Source organism: Rhododendron vialii, chromosome 11a, assembly GCF_030253575.1.
Source record: "Rhododendron vialii isolate Sample 1 chromosome 11a, ASM3025357v1".
In the NCBI taxonomy this organism is placed as follows: Eukaryota; Viridiplantae; Streptophyta; class Magnoliopsida; order Ericales; family Ericaceae; genus Rhododendron; species Rhododendron vialii.
In genome coordinates, this window is record NC_080567.1 from 15,463,224 (window position 1) to 15,482,103 (window position 18,880).

The following is an 18,880-nucleotide window of genomic DNA, read 5'->3' on the forward strand; positions in this document are numbered from 1 at the left end:
TGTATATTTCTTCTTTCTTTCACGCAAAATCATGTCATAAGGGCCTTCAATTTAAAACCAAGTAATATAGGACCCACAATGAACATTAAGAGAGGGAAAGCCACCATGATTATAATCACATATCCAAAATCTATACAATAAGAAAGAGTTTTTCCTCAAGTAAATCATGGATGGCTTTAATTAATATCAACATTTTTCTCACCTACAAAATCCTTTTAGGTCAATGTAAATGTATCAAATCACATACTTTTTACTTCCAAAAATTTTGTTTAAATCTTTCTTTTTTGTAGTAGTAAATAAATATGCACTCAAACTCTTTTTTTATTATTTATTAAAAATTACTTTAATCCCGTTTTTTACTATTTACTAAATAACTTTAACTCTCATTTTTTACTTTCAAATTATACGTCTCTCTCTCTCTCTCTCTCTCTCTCTCTCTCTCTCTCTCTCTCTCTCTCTCTCTCTCTCTCTCTCTCTCTCTCTCTCTCGCTCTCTCCCTCCTCGTGATTTATGGCTTGAATGTCAGGAATATCTGAAATTCCTATAGAGATCTGTATTTAAATTCTCTAGTTTTAATGTTTATAAATGAGAAAGAGATATATTATGATGTGAAAGATGTGTTTATGTGAAATTAGGGGTTTAAGTACTTATTCTCTCTCTCCCTCACTCTCCCTCCCACTCTCAAATTTCACCTCCAACCTCAAAACCCATGAAGATTGACCTTCATTCCACCCTCCGCACATGATGATTTGGAGCTCGTAGTTTGTTGGGTTTGGCTTGGAGAGAAGTATTCGGTCGAATTCAAGGGTTTCGGAATCTAGGGCTTGTGCTATCTCGTGGGTACCGCTTTGCAAACGTGAGGTAGGAATTTCTACCTCTCTTTATATGTTTTTGAGTTGATTTGGTGCCTATTAGTTGTGTTTTATCGTCTATTTTGAGCCTTGATCGAATCTGTCAATACAAGAAAAATCGCCCAAAATCTGTCATTTTGTTCTGGAACAACATTTTTGGAGTACTTCCAAAACTAACCTGTTCTGTTTGTTTCATTCTGGAACAACGTTTTTTGACTTCTGGAACTGATCAGTTCCGGAACTACTTTTTCCTAGTTCCCGAACTAAATGGACTTCCTTGACAGCCATTCTCGGTCTTGTGCTCTTGACCCTTGGTTGTTCCAAACAACCCCCGATCACTCCTAATATATTCTCAACACCTCCAAATTAAATCGCTCCATAACGTCGAAATACATACTTCTATGATCTTTTGAACCTTTGCCATTCATAGCTACATGTATGAGACTTGGATGTCAATATACCTTTGATTGATTACTAAGATATATAGTTTACTGTGATATGATAAGACATTTGGCATTGAGTGTGATGATGAAATGAGATACATGGACACCTAATACGAAATGAGAACACACTTAGGACCCATCGACAGGTGGGTGCCTGGCAGGTGGTATCGGGATCTCTTAATTGGCCTGGCAGGAGCTTTATGCTCATGACACAGAACGACAAGAGTTTGGTGACACAATACTGATTTAAGGATTTACTAAAGTGAGAATAAGATCGAAATGAAAGACTTGAAACTGGAATTTGTTTAGATGTGATTGTTTCTCATGTCATGGTTGTTATCATTCGTTCTCGTTGTCATTCATCCAATCATCTCATGAGCATATAACATTAGTGTAGACTTTTCTACTGAGCTAGTGTAGCTCAAACCTTACATCAATTTCAGGTACTAACCCGGAACAGTCAACATGCTTGGATATGGAAATTACTTTTGAAAGCTAACCAAAAAAGTTACTTATTTATCTTTGTAAATCTCTTTTGGAAGATGTGTTTGTAACTTAATTTTACAATTCTTTTGACTTGAAATATTGTAACCCTTAACTCTCTATCGATACTCAGTACCTATGTCGATTTTAGGGCCGTTGAGTTGATGATGTAATATTTTGGAATTTGTTGGACGTTGAGACGCTATTATGGAAATGCAAATGGAAATGGAAATGGAAATGAAAATGTTGAACTCTTTTGGGTGTCGTATGGATTATTGTGAGAATTTTACTATGGAAATCATTTATATTTATGTTGAAAATCGAGAGCGTGACAATTTCCCTATCGGTTGGTTGTGGGTTGAATGGTGGTTTCGGGTTAAATTTCTAAAAAAAAAAGAAGAAGAAAAGAGAGTGGAAAAGGTAAAATTTGAAAGTAAAAAAAGAAAGAGTTAAAAGTAATTTTTGAAAGTAAAAAAATAAAAATAAATAAATAAATAAATAAAATGAAGGTTAAAAAAGGGAGTTAAAAGTAATTTCAAAATTCTAAAATTACGGTTAGGGCTTCGGCGGTTTGGTTGTGGGGTTGATTGGTGGTAAGAGGTCGAATTTCTAAATTAAAAAAAAAAAACGAAGAGAGAGTTGGAAAGGTAAAATTTGAAAGTAAAAAAGAACTTTATTGCACATTTATTTACTACTAAAAAAAGAAATAATTAAAAGTAACTTTTGAAAGTAAACGTAAAAAAAAATAAAAATGAAGGTTAACGTTTTCCATTAGCTCCATCCGTTACACATTGACGGAATGGGATGACAGAGCCTAATTGTTAGCGAAATGGTAAGTTTAGGTGTCGTTTTGTTTAGTTAACGTCCATGTGTTCTTTTGTAAAGTTCCTGAATGTTTGGAAACTTTTTTGAAATTTTTCCCAACCAAAAGTAAGTCGGTAAAAATTTAATGATGATGCTGATGCTGATTTTCAATTCCTATCTTTCGGAGGGCTAGGAGTTCTCTTTCACTGAGAAATTATATGGTTGATGCTGATTTTTCTGCTGGTTTTGGATTGAATTTTTTCTGTTTCTGATTTGCTGTTGATGGGGTGATGAATGGTGATGCTGAATTATTATGAAGGCGGTTTCTTAGTCCAAGTGAGGAATGCCCTGCATATTTTGGGTGACTTGGAGCTTTCAAACTTTGAAGTTTGGTTTCAGAGGCCAAAAGACAGAGAATGGAAATTGGTATCAGGGGATCTAGACAATGATATTTTGGTTATTGATATAGCTAGTGAGTATGGAAAGGTAAGAGCTTGGGTGGTGGCAGGTTGTGGTGTGATGACGGTGGCTGTTGTCTTGTTGTGGCGACGGTGGATGTTGCTCTTTGTCAGGGTTAGTTTTGGTTCTAGGCTAAGCATGGCCCAATTCTTTGGGCCGAGTCCTTCAAGGTGTGGGTCAGGCCCATATGCATTTAGGGTTTTATTTTTTGGAGCCTGGCCCGTTTGGGTGTGTTTGGGCTTTACCCCAACATTTTTTTTTTAATTTTTTCATCCAACCCTTGGTTGGATTTCCTCCCCCTCCCCCTCTCCATCTTGATGTACCCTTTGTCAAGATTTTTGAATAAAACTTTTTTTGCCGATAAAAAAAAAATTTAATGATGATGCTTTCATAGGGGTAAATATAGAAAGTTATAATTTTTTGAGTGTAACTATATTGATGACTCCATAAAAACTCGAATTTACGAAGTGGAACACTTAGACGGAAGGAGTATAACTTCTTGATAGTCTAAGAAGCTGCGGAGTGTGTATATATATAACATTCCAAGTCAATCTTTCAGGCGTGTTGCTATATTCAAAATCTGTTTTCTTGAATGATAGATTTTTTGAAATCATTGTTTGATAATAACAACACTCACCCATTTCATAGTGTAGCAGGCTGAACACAGAAATTCGCTATGGTAAGGACTGAGGCTGCTCCGTGCCGAGCATGAACTTTGTGCACGGCCCCCGGCCCTATTCTTCGTCGCCATCTCACTTGCCATGGGCTCGGCAGAAGGCCAGCTCGTTCTCGGCCACCTTCCTCGGCGGGTCCCTTGTGACGTGCCCTTTCCCGTCGGTCACGTACCAGGATCGGCAAAGGGCGTGTTCGGCCACCCGCGGAGCACGGCCGCTGCCTACCACGGCTAGCTGCTGATTTGCGCGCCTTCTCGCGTGTAAAAACGGTTATAACAGAAGATGATCATGGGCGCACATGGATGTGCCAGCTCAGCCCTAAAAACAGTTACCAGATCTATTTGGTGACGTCACGATGACATCGCCTAGCCCGCGCAAGGCACGTGCTTGTGCTTGGAGAGCAAGTCAGGGAGACTCTAAATATACTGAAGGATAACGTCTCTTGAGAGGTACGCACTCATATATGCGATTACCTGTAACAACCCTGATTTTAATTATTCATAATACGTGACTACTTGGCATGCTTAAAATTAATCTTGTGGTTAAATAGTGTAGTTACTTTAGTTGTACGGGACGAAACACATATATATGCTTAGGATATCATTAATTGGCCAAAACTTGATAGGTGAGACACAAAGACAAGAGTACGTAGAATAATTTTTCCCTAGGAAGACAAAAATAAAACATACGTGTAATTTTTTTTTCCTGAAACTTCACCGCTTCGTCCGCCTGGGAACAAACGAGAGAGAGTCAGCAAGAGGAAAAAAGAAGAAGAAAAGAGGTAGAGAGTCGAGAGAGAACGGTGGAAGAGAGAGAAGAAGAAGGAAAGAGAAAGAAAGGGGAAAAAGGAGAGAAACCTAGGGCTTGTTCTATTTGAGTTGAATTGGAGTGCTAATCTGGTAATTCAACCCTCTCTTATACTTAATTTCATGTTTCTTATGTTAAATTCTATGTTCTAATTGCTGAATACATGCTTTAGATAATTGGGTTCAAGTAGGATTTGGGTTATGGGTTGAAATCTCAAGAACTCAAGAACCTAACTTGAAATTCATTGGATTGGATGTTTAAACTTGTTTTGGTGCATGAATTTGATGTTTTTGGAGTAACCCTTTCTATATTTATGAGATTGAGCATGATTGTTGAGGTTTTGATGTGAGTTAGAAGTAGTTTGGATGGGTTTAAGGGTTGAAAATCGCAGGAGGAACAGGCTGGGTTTTTCTGGAAAAAAACTGCAGAATTGAAATCTTGAATCTGTCCTGATTTTGGGAATTTTTTTTGAGGCAGTTCCTAAACTCCAAAAATTATGAAATTTTTATTGAGAGTTCCTCTATGAGTCCTTTGTCTATGGTAAAAATTTCGGGATCAGAATTAAAGTATTAAATTCTGTAGAAATTCGTAACCTTGCAGCGCGCAGTTTCGGACTGTGCTGACTGCTCAGACACGTGTTAGGAAAACGGTCATAATTTTGAGCTCGGGCGATGAAATTGCGATCCGATTTCTGATTTTGAAACTAGATTCATAGACCTAAAAAAATACATGAAGACCGTTTCTTAGTTATTCCCGTGCAAAGTCAGATTTTAAGTTAAAGGTTATGGAACTGCAGATTTTGTGACTAATTTTTAAGGCTAGCTATCTAATCTCATATTCTTACCATAGGACCTTATGTTCATTAAAAATAGGCTTGCTTGACATCCTTTAATCATGTTTTGTTGCCTAATTGTCTTAGGAGGTTCGGGTGACACGTGGATACGAGGTGAGTGATTAATACCCAAAACACATGGGTTGTTATAAGCTTTACGCTTCAATGATGTTTTATAATTTGATATGAACTCCATGGAATATCAATGGAAGGTGGACATGTTTTATATCTATTAATGGCATCCTCCCACGTCCCAGCTTGCTAGGGGACACGTGCTAAAAAGGCTAGCAAGGCATGGCTATTAAATCGGATAACGAAAGACGTCTTAACTTATCCACTACCGGGGACGCCTGGTAGACATGAAATGAATAGAGGATGTGCATTACTATGCTATGTTGCTATGAGAAATGATTCGTTTTTTTTTAAATGGTTTTATCATTGTCCATGGAAAGCATGTGAATTGTGTATTAATCATTCATACGAGCTTTGGCTTATGAATTTTCCCACCTTTCAGGCAACGGGACGTAGAATGGAGGCATATAGCTTTCTTTTGGACGTGCTATGTAGATATGGACTTGTAGAAAGGGAGTTGTTCTTGGTAAACACTTTTTGACATGTAAAAATGCACAGCTCTGGGTGGTTTGCAATGTAGAGATCCTTGTAAAGACTTTTGGTTTGGCATATGTAATAAAATAGAATTTGCTTCCGCTTGTCGTTAATTAAGTCCCTTTAGTCATTTGCTAATAAGGTGTTTAACTTTAATATGGCCCTAGTGATGTGATCACTGGCACCTTGTTGTGACTAGAGCCTTTAGGGGCGGGCTAGGGTCGTGACATTACCCACTCAAACCCTAGTTTTCTTCTTCCTGCACATACTCATCCTCTCGCCGGAGGGCCTTGCCGGGCAACCCCCAGCCAGGTCTTAGTCGTGCGCTCCCTGTGCAGGCTAGGAGAAGAAGTCTCAACAACCATCAAGCCACCAGCGGAGGAAAGGATCGAGGATCACGGGCCACACAATTGGTGAACCTGACGTGAAACACTTCTGATTCAAACGGCTCTCACATCCTCCAAATCCCCTCACTCTTCCGTGAAACAACGACCAAACCACTCACAATGGGCGGAGATCAGACGGATGAAGCCATCTCAGGGACCAAAGACGCTAGCGGAAACGTCATCCCCACAACACCCCATGAGAGGCACATGTCCACGTCCCTAGCCCCAGGATCCGGTCTCTCACCAGTTGCGGACGATGTAACAACGGCCTATATCCGTTTGCTACAGCGTCGCGACGACGAATGCGATAATGAGTTGGCTGCGCTAAGGGCGAAGGTGGCCCAAATGAAACAGCATATGCAGCAAGACACCACCCCCGCCGCGTCCAGATCTGGTGGAGGAGGGGGTAGGAGAAGGCGAACACCACCTCCACCACCACCACAAGGGCGTCAGAACGAGGGAGGCCAACGCGGATCCGTAAAAGATCGCCTAGGCTTCACCCCGGCACCGGGCGACGCCAGAGAAATAATCTTTTACAGGCAACCCATCGCATCTAGAACACACCGCTCAAAAGAACACCACAATCGAACCAACACCAGGGATACCGAGTCATTTACAAGCACATACTCCACTGGACGCGCAGAATTCTCTCGCACAATGGCTTCCCACCGTAGCTGAGATTCTGTGGAAACCAGACGCCATGTTTCTGAACGACTCGAGGAAATCCCTGCAGAAAAGTTCGACAACAGCAACCAGGCTCGACGGAACGGAAAGGGCGTGCGTATTGACGAGCCAAACAACGAGACCAAATCCCGTAAGAACAGAGGAGAAACGGTTGACGAACATCGCCGGGTGACAACAGATTTACGAGACAAACTCCGGCATCGAAACCGCGAAAAGTCTCCAGATAGAGAATCCAAGAGAACAAAGACGGATGAGCACTGCAGGCCGCCACGCCCTGGTTTTGAGCGGCAGCTAAAGGATCTCGGCGTTTCTCCCTTCACACCACACATAATCAACACGATAGCCGAACCAAACTTCCACCTGCCAAAGTTTACAAAGTTTGATCCTACCACATGCGAAACCTACACCCACCTTATCCACTTCTGTCAAACCATTGAGCTATGCACCACGAGGGACGAAATCAAATGCAAAGCGTTCCCATCCAGCCTCGGCTCCCTTGGACTCCAGTGGTTCAACAAATTGCCCACTGGATCCATACGGAACCTGGCCGACCTTGAACGCGCATTCAACACTCGCTTCATCACCAGTAACAGGACAGCCAAAGAACCTGAGTCCTTGTCTCAGATGAGGAAGCTGCCAAACGAAACACTCAGACACTACGCCGAGCGTTATTGCCAACTTTTCAATGAGATCCCCGGAATCGACGAGTATTGGGCCGCGCGCACCTTAAAAAATGGGTTAGAATCTGGCAGCAAAATACTCGACGAGCTGGCTATTCGACCTCCGCACGGCATGGGAGAGTTAATGCGTGTCGTAGAACGATTTTGTGCCCTTGAGGAATTCTACGCGGACCGAGCTGCTCAGGGGATCCCAAGTTTAACAACCTGCCTGCCGACGACGGCTCCTCAGCTGCAGACACCAGTCGTAACTCAACAATCCCAGCCAAAGAAGCAGGTACACAACATCAAAGAAGGGAAGAAACGCCAGCCAAAAGAGCACAACTACGTGGCCGAAACCACCCACTTCAAGGAACCCATCTGGTCCTTCCTAAAGGAAATCATGAGGCAACCATGGTTCGAGTGGCCGCAAGGCAAGCTCGGCACGGACAACGGCCAAGCGGATCAGAACCCGAGAAAGAAGTGCTCGTATCACAATGAGCTCGGCCACTACACAACGGCATGTGCTTCCTACAAGGCTTTGTTGGAATGTTTGGTGGCTCAAGGCCATCTCGACCAATACATTGATCGAGCAAAAACACCCGCCCGGCAGACAAATCCCAACCCCAACGAACAGCGCCCACTGATACACGTCATCCATGGTCTAATGACGAAGGCATCCGAAACCGCCCTCAAGGCCGACATCGATCACGCCTCGACATCCAAACAGATACTCTCAGTTGGTTGCGGATCCAAGCGTCAACGACCACAGGACGTACCCAAGTGGATGATAAGCTTTACTGAGCGTGACCTTGAACATGTTCAAACTCCACACTCGGACGCCCTCGTCGTCACCATCCAAATAGGCGTCCACGACGTAAAGCGCGTCCTCATCGATCAAGGAAGTTCAGTAGAGGTCATGTATTACAACCTTTTCAAGAAGTTGGATCTACCAGAGTCAGCCCTACAACCTACCGACGTACCCCTCATCGGCTTCAACGGTACACCTGTCTGGCCACTTGGCTGAATCTTCCTCCTTGTCGTCGTCTGCTCAAAAACTCTGACCGTCGAATTCATCGTCGTGAACGTTCCGAGCCCATACAACGCCATCCTTGGCCGAACTTGGCTCCACGGAATGCAAGCCATTGCTTCCACCTACCACCAGGTCGTACGCTTCATCGGCGCCACAGGAAGACAGGAAGATTTGCGAGGTGACCAAGTAGCCTCCAAAAAATGCTACATCTCTGCCGTCCACAATTCCGCCAAAGCCAAATAGGTACAATGGGTTGAAGTCCCCGATGTGGCCGTAATCGACGACGTCGGCCAGAAAGCCGAAGACAAAGCAGAGGAAGACCTCGTCCAAATGCCAATCAACGAGGATGGCTCCCGATTCTTCTTGATCAGTTCTTCCATCAGCGAGACTGACCGCGAAGAAATGTTCCAATACCTCATGAAGAATGTAGAAGTTTTTGCCTGGACCCCCAACGAAATGCCGGGGGTCAATCCCAATTTCATCAGTCACTCACTCAACATCAAGAAAGACGCCAAGCCTGTCATCCAGAAAGCACGACGTTCTATAGCCGAGCACGCTGATGCCGTCGTCGAAGAGGTCAAGCGCTTGCTGGAGGTCAAGCGCTTGCTGGAGGCCAACGCCATCCAAGAAGTACAATACCCAACATGGCTGTCGAACACTGTGGTCGTTAAAAAGAAAAACGACAAATGGCGAGTCTGCGTGGATTATACCAATCTCAACGACGCTTGTCCAAAGGATTGGTTCCCACTGCCAAAGATTGATCAATTTGTGGACGCAACTGCAGGCCATGCTCGGCTAAGCTTCCTGGACGCCTACCGTGGCTACCACCAAATTGCCATGGACCCCGACGACATAGAGAAAACTGTTTTCATCACGCCACATGGCATCTTTTGCTACCGCGTCATGCCCTTTGGGCTCAAGAATTCAGGGGCAACGTTCAACAGAGCAATATTCAAGATGTTAGATGAACAAATCGGCCATACCGTGGAGGCCTACATTGATGACCTTGTCGTCAAAAGCAAGAAGGAATCCAACCACCTCCGAGACTTGGCGGAAGTCTTCGACATCCTCAAACTCCACAAGCTACGGCTAAATCCTGAAAAATGCGCGTTCGGGGTGAGCGCTGGGAAATTCCTCGGACACCTGGTCACTCGAAGAGGTATTGAGGCCGACCCCAACCAAATCAAGGCTGTTAAAGATTTGCGCCCACCAAGGACGATCAAAGAAGTACAAAGGCTCACCGGGATGGCAGCGGCCCTAAACCGATTCATCAGCAAATCCTCAGACAAGTGCCACGCATTCTTCAACGCCTTGAAGGGAAAAAGTCGACGAAACTTCAAATGGACCCCGGATTGTGACTCAGCTTTGGCCGAACTAAAAGATTACTTAAATTCGGCCCCGTTGTTGGTAAAACCTAAAGAGTTCGAAACTTTATATCTCTATCTCGCTGTCTCCACTCGGGCAACCAGTTCTGCACTTGTACGGAGGGAAGGCGCTGATGACAAAAGCCCATCTATTTCGCAAGCAAGACGCTCCTCCCAGCTCAAACTCGCTACCTACCACTTGAAAAGTTAGCCCTTGCTCTTGTTTCAGCGGCCAGGAAGCTCCTGCCCTACTTCCAATCACACCCTATCGTCGTCTTAACAGAACATCCCCTCAAAAGCCTCTTCCGAAAGGCTGATTTGTATAACAGGGTCTCCAAATGGGCGGTTGAGCTAGCAAACTACGATATCCATTTCGAACCACGGACGGCAATCAAAGGACAAGTACTTGCTGACTTCATTGTTGAGCTTACTCCACAAGACGCTGAACTTCTCAACACACCCATCCCAACCCACGACATTGACGAGCATCAATTGTTGCCGAAACCTTGGCACCTTTTTCAAGGTGACATCTGGCGTCTACATGTTGACGGAGCGTCCAATAGCAACGGAGCAGGGGCCGGGGTCGTCCTAGTCTCCCCCTGTGGAACACTACACGAAAGTGCTATCAGCATCGACTTCCCCGCCACCACAACGAAGCTGAATATGAAGCGCTCCTAGCTGGCTTACGCTCTGCGGTTGCGATGGAAATTTCCAACCTTGTTGTTTACTGTGACTCCCAACTCATCGTCAACCAAATATTGGGCGATTATAAGGCTCGGGATCCGCGGATGTCAAAATATCAGGCCACCGCAGCCGAACTAATCACCCACTTCCCCAATTTCAAAATCGAACAGATCAACCGCGAGCACAACGCGCATGCCGATGCACTCGCTGGCCTTGCCTCAGCTTCGAAAGCAACCGAATTTCGGACAATCAGCTTCGGCAACATGGACCACCCAAGCTTTGATACCACACCAAAGGTTCTCAACGTTGAACTGGGCCCAAGCTGGATGGACGAGATCATTTCATTCCTCAAAAATGATACTCTGCCGGCAGACAAGAAGGAAGCTTATCGTATCAGGAACAAAGCCGCTCATTACTGGCTCTCTGAAAGCGGCCAACTTTACAGGAAATCTATCTCCGGCCCATACCTACTCGTGGTCCACCCAACACAGGTACCCGAAATTCTCGCCCGAACTTCACTCAGGGAGTTGTGGTTGCCACTCCGGCGGCCGTTCACTTTGCCAAAGAGCACTAAGCCACGGATACTTTTGGGAGAATATGAAGAAAGACTGCGAAGATACAGTTCGCAAATGCCGACCATGCCAACTTTTTTCACCCATTCCAAAGCAGCCCGCTCAGAACCTCTCTCCCATCACCAGCCCTTGGCCCTTTGCACAATGGGGGCTCGATATTGTCGGAAAACTACCAACAGCTCCAGGTGGATTCAAGTTCTTGATCACCGCAACAGACTACTTCTCCAAATGGGTGGAAGCCGAGCCTCTTGTAACAATCACAGAGGCTGACGTTCGCAGATTTGTCTGGCGGAACATTGTTACCAGATTTGGAGTCCCGTACGCCATCGTATCAGACAATGGAAGCCAATTCGTCGGTAAAGACCTGACTAGCCTCTGTGACGAATTTGGGATACGCTTCTTCAACTCTATTCCTGGAAACCCACAAGGGAATGGACAAGCCGAGGCAACGAACAAGACCGTCTGCGCCGGGATCAAGCGCCGGTTAAACTCCAAGAGAGGAAAATGGGCTGAGGAATTACCACGTGTCCTCTGGGCTTACCGTTCTACTCCCCGGCGTTCAACCGGACAAATGCCCTTTTCAATGGCATTCGGCATGGAGGCGGTAATCCCACTGGAGTCCAAGTTCCCCACGCTACGGACTGAGAATTTCGATCCAAAGACTAACGAAGAAGCCGTACAACAAGAATTGATCCTGGCAGAAGAAAAACGCGACAATGCTCAGCTAAAGCTCGCCGAATACAACAAGTGGCAAGAGGCTACAACCGAAGTGTTCGAACCAAGACCTTCAAACCAGACGATTTGGTCTAGCGAAAGGTGGTGCAAGCTAGCAAGAAGCAAAAATTCAAACCCAACTCGGAGGGCCCCTTTTGTGTCGTCAAAATTGCTGGAGAATGCGCCTACGTGCTGGAGGACATGAATGGGAAAGTTCTAACTAACCCATGGAACGCACAGAACCTCAAGAAGCATACATGTAGCCGAAACCCTTGCAGTGTGCCTCATGTTCGGCCGCTGACTATCCTATTTTTCTTTATTGGCTTCGGCCCAAGTCTTTACATTTCCACTTGTACTTCATGTTTGAGGAATCAAAGAAATTATATGGCAGTGGTCATTTTGCAATTCCAAAAAACATCTTTCTTACTTTATATGTAAACTCGGCTTAATTGTTGTTTAACCACGGCTCAATTGGCCAACCACAAACGTTGACCTCGGTCACACCCACAAACGGCTCCTATGCCCCTGCTTCGGCCACTATTACTGCCCAAAAGAAGCAAAACGGACATCAGGTCCACCGAGCCCAAAGACACAATATGGCTGGAATTTGGGCTCCGGTTCGGCTTGGCAAGACATTATGGTCGGCTACAGCCCGGTTATACTCACGCTTTGGTGAGCAAACCACCCACAAACGTTAAACACTTCATCAACTCAGATAAGGGCTGACAACACCGCCGAGCCCCAAAACACGGGTGAGAACCCTCAACAAACTTTCGGCGGCTAACCTTAGTACCATTCACTAAAATAGCAAATTAGCCGAGCACAACAACATGATCGGCACAAAACCTACTCCATTCTACTTTACTTTGGTCAAGGCTCGGCAATCACCCACAACAAAGCTACTTCTTCAAGGGCCTACCTACTATTAAGCCGAGCCCAGACCAAAGTAGGGGGCTACAGATACCTACCATTTAAACAAAGGTAATCAAAATTTTCCCAAGACATGAAGACATTCAATCAAAAGATCAGCAAAACAAATTCGTTGCAGAAAGAAATCACACATCCATTCAGCCAAAGGAAAAAACACAAGTGTTGCAGAATAGCCTAAACAGGAGGTACGGCGTAGTAAACCACTTAGTGCCGACCCCCCCTACAACTATTACATCTGGAACGGCGAACTCCAAAGTTCGGAGCCGTCCAGTCCAAAAGTTAAAAAAGTTCAAAACAAAAAACTCGTGCTTAAGAAACGTCCTCCCCAGCCACTGCTGCATCAACCTCGACAACAGTCTCGGCAGCCTTCTCAATGTCCATAGTCTGCTGCTGGATGTCCTCGGCCACCTTGCCACCATCGATATTCTCACCATCACCCTTCTCCCCACCAAAACCATCTAGACCTTCAGCATCGGCCTTAGTAAAATCCTCAACTTCATCGTCGCTATCCGAGAACTCCTTGGGAGGAAGAGGCTTACACTCCTCGGCAGTGTAAGGAAGTACGAGCTCGGGAACCACTGCTGCTGGGATTAAGGACAGATCAGGCTCCATCTGCATCGCTTCACCAACAGCCTTCACGCCGGCCTTATACCCCGCTCAATACGCAACCGGGACCCTCGCCTCGACTTCGTCGTTGACCATGGACCTAGCCTCCCTCACGTACTCGAGGCCAGCACGGTCATACCCAGCTTGATAGGCCTTCTCATCCACCTCCTTCATCTTCCGCTTCTCCCGCCTCAAGACCTGGCCAAGCTCACGCTCGGCCTTCTTCAGTTTGTCAGCCATTTCCTCCTTCTCCTTCTCCAGCTCGGCAATTTGAGCCTTCGCCATTTTAAGGCTCCCCTTATAACTTCGAGACTTCTCGCGCTCGGCTTTCAGATCATCATAAAAGCGACCACGTTCGGCTGTCAAGAGTTCGGCTTTCTGAGAAGCACGAAGAATAGCCTGGCCAGCCTGCATAATAGCAGAAACACGAACTCACAAACACCCTCGAAAATGGAAGAAACAGGGAAAAAGCTGGGCTCGGATATATACCTGTACAACATAGGCACTGGCATGGAACAGGCTCGGCAAGAGCTCATCTGGAACCTTTGCCATATCGTTTGGCAAAGCAAGACCTTGGAGCATGGTAGGGGCTAAACCGGGCTCCAGCTTAACACTGTCATTGACCGAGATAATTCACCCCTCGGACGTCGCGTACGAAGGAGCGAACTCCTGCACTATTGCTCGGCCACCGGAGCCTCCAGATCTGTTCGCAGCCTTCGACCCACCTGCGGCAGATGACTCAGTCTAGTCCTTCTCTCTTAGGATCGGCGTCGGCGGCCTGTTCGAGATGGTTGCTTGAGCAGTTTTTCTCTTCTTGGTAGCAGGCTCGGCGGCAGCAGCCTCCTTTTGCCTAGCCAAGACCCCGTCCCTTACATTCATTCGTATGACATTTCTCTTGCCCATATCTTCGGCAGATGCAAGAATGAGAGTTTGCAGGGGAGGAACGCTCAGACCTGGGAAAAAAGATGGTTGGCTTTCTTGAAACCAGAAGTCCGCTAACTTCTTCAAAGTTGGAAATTTGACCCTCGGTACCTTCGCCTTTATGCTCGGCTTGTCAACCTTCTTTTTTCCTCCAACCTCCTTACTCGGCCCGGCTCCCTTCTCCCTCCTCTTCAACTTCCCCTTGTATGAAGGGTCGTAACCTAATAATGTCGGCGCGTCACGACAGATCTGGGCCTTCAACGTCTCAACATTCTTTTCGTCGGCCAAGTCTTGATGTCGCTTTGTGATTGACCGGTGATCTGCGAAAAGTTGATGGCCAGACAATTGTCAGGGGCTTTTTCCAAAGAGAAAATACGTTCGGCGAAATGAAGAAAAGTAAAATAACCTCGAAAATCTTTTATCTTCGGCACCGAGAACAACCGTGTCACTTGATCGCCAAATTCATAATTACCACTAACTTCAACATAGAAATTAGCCCATTTATCGGTATCAGGGAGCCCGCCTATCAGTGGCTCCTTACCACCACGCGTCGACAAGTACCTGCGGTCGGTCTTGCCGTGCCTGGACATGATGTACATATGAAAGATGTCGGCTACGTTGAACTCAAGATTGTGGAGTTCTTTCAATTTGATCACGGCCATCACTATCCTAAAGCTGTTGATGGCGAAGTAGTGAGGAACAAGCCCGAACTTAGCAAGCAGCTCCCTCAAGAAGGGGTGAAGAGGGAACCTGAGGCCAGCTTCACATATAGCCATAAGGGGAACCGTTATGTGCTCGGGACGGTGTTCCACCTTATCTCTAATACGGTTGCTAGCCACTTGACTGACAACAACGTCATCAGGGATGTTGTACGTTCGGCAGAAGTCTGCGTACTCGTGGGGCTGTCCGCTAAAGTAGTGAGCGTAAGGACAGACTTGACCTCTTTCGTAAAGATCAGCAATCTCCCTATCCTCGGACACAGTATCACTCAGCCTAGGATGTGACGACGTCGCAGCCTCGGCCGGGGGATTGAACCTAGACTCGGCTTCAGGCCCTAGCTCGGGTTCGGCGTCAGAATTAGTAGAAGGTGAAAAGGTGATCTCTGGTTCGGTGTTAAATCTGCCGTACTCATAGTCACGCTCGGCGTTGGAATCATCAGTATCCGACATGTTTGAAGCAATTGAAGAAGACTGACGTCGGCGCCTATGCCTTTCCAAATACTCTCGGATAATCAAGTTCCCAGAGTCGTCCCCCGAGCTTTCGGAGTCGGAAGAGATAACGATGATTGGGTGAGCCAGACCTAACAAAAACAAGAAGAAAACAATGAGAAACCTCGTCGTCGGCTAGAAGGCAAGGGATCTCTATGCTCAGCAACCCTATTGGCCCACCCTATTTTCTCTCTTCAAGGTTCAAGCTCGGGAGATACTAAGACTCGAAGCGGGGCTCGGCCTATCAGCGTCTAGGCTGGGCTCGGCAAATTCCAACGTCGGCCAAAGCACAGACATCGTAGTGATCTGTGCTCGGAAGAACAGGTTGAAGATGAAGATGAACAGTTCGTTCATCTCCAAGTCTTGCACTGTTCACTAAAAACGAAAAAATCCCAAAAAGCCCAGAAAAAAGGAGAAGAAGTTCAAAAAACTGCGAGAAAAGTGAAGAGAAGCAGAAAACGAACTCATACCTGGGATTAGTGGTAAGATTTGATGGCAAAGCAGCTGAGAATCAAGAACAAGAAGATGAACGGTCGCAAGAAGGAGCTCTGACAATGGAGTTTTAGAGAGAGAGAGAGAACATAGCCTCTCCCTCTTCACGTTGCCCTTTATATAGGGCTAGGGTTGCAAATTCGAAATTCCCGCCCATCATTACACCGCCGAGCCTTTGGCCATTCAGCGCATGACGCGTGGCAAAGAAAGGACAACTTGCAGAACTGACCAGCCGTCCTTCCACCAGCCGTACCCAGCCATGGAGCGACACTTGGCACTCCTCCACTAAAGTTCTCCACCAACGGCTGATATCACTTCAAAAGAAAAGACGGGTCAGGCTCGGCCAAATCTCGCCTTAAACACATAAAAAAAAAAAAAAAATCACGTTCGGCATTCGATAAGTTCGGCCGAGGCTCGATTTCAACCCCTACCTCGCGTTCGGCATCGGCAGAGATTGAGGGGCTATTGTAGCGGGCCGAACACAGAAATTCGCTATGGTAAGGACCGAGGCTGCTCCGTGCCGAGCATGAACTTTGTGCACGGCCCCCGGCCCTATTCTTCGTCGCCATCTCACTTGCCATGGGCTCGGCAGAAGGCCAGCTCGTTCTCGGCCACCTTCCTCGGCGGGTCCCTTGTGACGTGCCCTCTCCCGTCGGTCACATGCCAGGATCGGCAAAGGGCGTGTTCGGCCACCCGAGGAGCACGGCCGCTGCCGACCACGGCTAGCTGCTGATTTGCGCGCCTTCCCACGTGTAAAAACGGTTATAACAGAAGATGATCATGGGCGCACATGGGTGTGCCAGCTCAGCCCTAAAAACAATTACCAGATCTATTTGGTGACATCACGATGACATCGCCTAGCCCACGCAAGGCACGTGCTTGTGCTTGGAGAGCAAGTCAGGGACACTCTATATATACTGAAGGATAACGTCTCTTGAGAGGTACGCACTCATATGCGCGATTACCCACTCAAACCCTAGTTTTCTTCTTCCTGCACATACTCATCCTCTCATCGGAGGGCCTTGCCGGGCAACCCCCGGCCAGGTCTTAGTCGTGCGCTCCCTGTGCAGGCTAGGAGAAGAAGTCTCAATAACCATCAAGCCACCAGCGGAGGAAAGGATTGAGTATCACGGGCCACACACATAGCTCATTTTTCGTATAGCAATATTCAAGAATTCAAAACATCGCTTTGATGTGGGTATAAGTTTTGAATGGTACTATACTTGCCAAGAGTCATTTGGCCCAACAGCATCAGAAGTGTGCCAGCAAAAAAAGAGGTCGGGAATTTATCTCATCTTCTAATGTGCTAATCTAATGAATTCAAACAATACTAACTTTCGCCGATTAAATTAAAGAAAATTTTTTCAACTAATGGGTACTTACTTGGAAAATCTATGGGCACAGACACGATTCCAGCCAAAACACTAGCAAACCTATCAGCAAATCCAGCCCTATGCTCATGATCTTTAGTTCCCACCAACAATTGACAAGCCAACTCAAGGGTATACTTCTTCACCGCCTCAACAACCACCAGTTCTCCCCCCTTCGGTTCCCATTCCTTCTCTACATGCTCCCTCGCTATAGAATCCATGGTAGGTACATAATTCTGCAACACGTCCGGCTTAAGGAACGCAGAAACAACATCCCTGACCGACTTCGTTTTCAACCCAGTGGGAGTGCTGGTGACAGAAGAGTTAGATTGAAACAGTTTACTAAAAGTGTTCGGCCACCATGTCGCGACCAGCTTGCTCTCGTTGGAAAACAAGAACTTGTTCGCAGTAGGACCGCAGAAAAAGACCATATTTTCGCCGAACAAAGAGGTTTGGAATATATCCGAGGAGTACTTGTTTCTTCTTTCGTGTACGAACTTTTCCGGGTGGCCTATTCGGCCTAATAGCAGGAGTTGCAGGGTTTCTCCGATAATTGGCCATCCTGTTTTTCCTGGGGGAAGATATGGCCGAGGGGATTTTTGTTTGTGTAGTGAAAAGAAGAAGATGAGAAAGATGAGAGTGAGAGATGTGCAAAGCAGAAAACTAGGAGATGGGGAGAGGGAGAGGAGATCCATTTCTTTTGGTGAATTATAGAGAATGAATAATACACTATAAAAGCGAGCTTGATGAAGTTGACTATGAATTAATTAAACACCATTGCTGTTTGTTTGTTTTTTTATAACTCAAGTTCCGGATCAAACAATGGTGAAAGTCTTGTAATAGTACTGAAAGTCTTGTGAGAATAGTGTAAGTTAATTATGTGTACAGTAGAGATGTCAGGAGTCAAAGTCTTGTAATAGTAACTCCTAATTATATGTGGTACTATGTAGTAATGTTTGTACGTAAGCCATGATGTAAACATCAATTTCAGTATTCCCTCCTTACGCCTATAAAAGGAGGGTTCTCCCCATTGCAAAAGCCAGGCAAATGAATGCAAGTCAGTGTTTTCTAATAATATCCTGTGTCTTGTGTTCTCTCTTTGATCCTAACCTACTTTGTGTTTGCAGACACGAATACCACCAAGAGACGTTGCATTCAGCGTCAATTCTTTTGTTTGAAGCAACCTTCTTGTCTCATTTCCCAATGGTTCAGGAAGGGAATTGAGAAAGGCTTGCTTAAGGTTGACATCATCCATGTCGTTGAGAAGATAAAATCTCTGAGACATACGGTCATAATGAATC

At 45.8% G+C, this 18,880-nt stretch overlaps 1 protein-coding gene across 1 annotated transcript in view; it reads right to left on the minus strand.

Moving 5' to 3' along the window:
• Positions 1-2,061: 2,061 nt before the first annotated feature.
• LOC131308604 (bZIP transcription factor 16-like) overlaps positions 2,062-18,880 on the minus strand; it is a 92,192-nt gene continuing 75,373 nt past the window's right edge. The window contains exon 14 of the transcript XR_009194504.1: positions 2,062-2,071. The gene's annotated coding sequence lies outside the window, so the exon portion shown is untranslated. The remainder of the gene's footprint in view (positions 2,072-18,880) is intronic.